Here is a 3,665-nt window from a genome sequence, read left to right on the forward strand (position 1 = left end):
TATTTTATTTGATTTATTTTTTCGTTTCTGTGAATCCAGTGTTAAACCCTTACGACAAAATTCATGATCTCACTTGTAAATTTTGTTTTTGTAATTTTAAAAAACTTTAAAATTGGTAAAATTTTAAACGTTTTAGTTATATTTCAGTGAAAAAATTTGAAGAAATTATATTCACATTTCTCATCGAGCTATAAATTATACTAACATTTCTCGTTGAGCTATCATCTTTGCACTAGAGAGGCATCTCCCTAGACAGGGATGCTTTTCGATGTTATTGTGAATTTCAAAAAATAAACTTGGATTTTATGACTAATCCCGCCATAACTAGTGTGTTTGGGTAGCGGTGTTTTGTTCAATAAGAATTGAAGCTAAGTTAATTTAAGTTTTTAAGTGTAGTGTACATTTAACTAGTGTAAAAGAGCACGACAGTAGCACAGTAGGTTCTCACGTAACCTAGTCTTGTGGAGAGTCTCGAGGAAATATTTCACAGAAACTGCCATATATGGATCCTATTTTTAGTGATTCGGTGATATCAACTCTCAAAGTTAAAAATCCCAAGGAAAATTTAAGAATTGAAGTTAATTTAAGTTTTTAAGTGTAGTGTACATCTAACTAGTGTAAAAGAGCACGACATTAGCACAATAGGTTCTCACGTAACCTAGTCTTGTGGAAAGTCTCGAGGAAATATTTCACAAAAACTGCCATATATGGATCCTATTTTTAGTGATTCGGTGATATCAACTCTCAAAGTTAAAAATCCCAAGGAAAATTTGAGACACATACACAAAGATGGAGGAAAGAGAGATGTGTCAACTTGTAGATACATAGCAATACATTCAAAGACCAAACCAAGCAAGATACATACAATAGTGTGCATACATAGTAGCATAGGAAGATGCATCAAAACATGTAAGATACGTGAAAAGACCAAACCAAGCAAGCTATACACAAAAATATAGGAAGATGCATGAAAACAAGTAAGATACGCACATGTTATACAAACTAAGATCAGAAGGTGCAACCAAGTAATTAGATACATACATGGTAAAAATAGAGGTAATGCCAAGTATATAGAGATTTAAAAATGTAAGTAAACATACATGTAGACCCATAATGGTAAGAAACTAAAGAGACTTAATAGAGATCAAATGGGAAAACCAAGTAAGATACATAAACATCAAACCAAGTATATGGGGATGAAACAATGCAAGTAAACATACATGATGTACATACATAGTATACATGTAGATGCATAGAGAATACATAGCAATGGTGCAGAGAATACATAGTATATGTAGATGCAGAGAATACATGTAGATGCATAGTATACAGTGCATAATCTAGCAACCTAAAGAGATTTGACAAAGTCTAAGTCTATGCACATCGATATATTAACCAACATTAGTCATTAAGAAAGTCAAATGTTTCAACTATGGCAATGCTTCATATGTGCATCTATGTGTGAGTGAAAAAAAAGAGAGACCGAACCATTTTTAAGTTTAGCTGACCTAGTGTGAAAAATAATCACTTATATATAAGTGATTTTTGACAACAAGCAATACACAATCATTTCCTTACAATAGAATACTTGTGAGCTCCCCTCCTTCCTAACTCTTACTTGCTTGTATGCTATTAGATTCATGCATGTTAGATGGATGCTTGCTTGAATAGGTTTGCTTATAGGTTTCCCTCTTGCACTAGCTTCGTCTTCTTCCCTCACTTTGTGTGATAGAGAACCATTGCAAAGGACCATCTCTATTTGCCTCCATCTAGGTGAAGAGAGCTCTCGCTTCACCCCATCATTGGCAAGGAGAATTTCGATGTCACAACAAAGTGAGGACACGGTAGAGCTAGCACACCCAAACTGGGAACTTGCAGTTGTGGCTCGAAGGCAAGGACCACAACATATGATTCAAGAAGACTAAGGTAAGCTTTTGACTGAAAGATATTTGGCATAACTAGCTGCTAAGGATTGCCTTGGGCTTAGCTCTGTTCATCTGTCCATTCCAAGCTATTAGAATTACCTAATATTTCTTGGTGTTGATTAGAAGGTCTTGCTCCGAAAAACATACAGTTTTGGAGTCTTAGATGTGTTTAGCTTATTGTTTTAATATTGATTTGAAGTTTATTTATATTAAGGCATTCTATATTCATATCTTGGAAGAGAAAAACCCTCGTTTATTGGTGATTTGTGCCATTTTGGAACCCAAAAGCTTAGATTTCATTGCATTAAGCCAAGGAATAGCTCAACAATTGCGATGAAGAGTGGAATCCACTCCAAAAACGTGAGCAGTATGCTCCATTAGGTATGGATTAGAGTGGGATAGCTAATCAAAACCAAAATAGTTAATCGAGCCCAAAAGGACACCTAGATTTTATTGGATTAAGCCAAGGAATAGCATAGCAATTGTGATTAAGAGTGGAATCCACTCTGAAAACGTGAGCGTTAAGCTCCATTAGGTGTGGACTAGAGTGGGATAGTCAATTATATTCGCGCATATTTTTCATGAATTGTGAATTTGTAGCTTAGAAGCATGCAAATCCAATAAAAACAATTAACTACTTACATAGCAACCATTAACTAAGATTAGGACCCATAATCACCCACCCCCCTCTAGTCCAACAAATCTCAAAAAACTCCAAAAACCAAGCCAAACCAGCTCTCAAGTTGGGGATGTGAGCCCATAGTCTCACGTAAAAAGACGTAAGTCATTTGACATTAAGCACAAGGTAAGGTTGCTTTTACAAGCCCACAATCTCGCATAAAAAGACGTAAGTCATTTGACATTAAGCACAAGGTAAGGTTGCTTTTACATATTTGATTGATGGGTGAAAACCATGTTAACATATACCCCTAACCCCTTGCACATGTTGGTGATAAGCATTGACTAGCCCAAGATCGATCCACACAATTGGATATAAGGCATGTTGATAATAAGCATCGGGTAGCCCATGTGGTAGGCAGCTTGTTAAGGTGGCATGAAAGGTGATAGGTGATGTAGAGGTTCTTCATGTGAGTCCTCCATTGGTTGTGGAAGTGGAATGGACCTTCAAAACTAGGCAGTTGATAGAAGTGGTCCGCCCCCTATGATGGCCAGAATGAGTGCCAAGGTCACCATGGAATAATTTAGAGGGGATAGATAGCAGTACGGGACGTCTTGGCATGACAAGAGAGTATGCATAAATCTCATAGTGTGATGCTTAGAAATTAGGCTTCCTCGTGGTAAATACGTCTGCTACGACGAGGTTGGTTGGGGACCTTGGTGTAGTGTATACATATCATTAAAGTTCTTCATTCATAGCCACATCTCTGTGTGGTGGTAAGGGGTGTGGGGCCATCAATGTATGGAAAGTTATAAGCTGGCCCTTTTCCTTCAACGTATGGAATCTTTTACCATCTCTTGTTCTTTTGCCCAAGTGGCATCTTCTAGAGGGAAGAACTTCCACTTGACTAAAACTCTCTGAGGACTCTGCTCCTGAGAACCTTCTCCCAAATGTTAAGGATTTCTTCAAGTTGGAGTACCATCTGGCCTTGAGTTGGAGAAATCAATTGTTCATCATCAAGCACGTGACTCGGGATGGGTACATATTTCTTAAGCAAATTGACATGGTATACATTATGTACCTTGAGAGCTTCTTGTACTTCCCTAACGCTAAGGAACTTC

Source organism: Cibotium barometz, chromosome 31, assembly GCF_041138505.1.
Source record: "Cibotium barometz isolate CiBa-2024 chromosome 31, ASM4113850v1, whole genome shotgun sequence".
Classification (NCBI taxonomy): domain Eukaryota; kingdom Viridiplantae; phylum Streptophyta; class Polypodiopsida; order Cyatheales; family Cibotiaceae; genus Cibotium; species Cibotium barometz.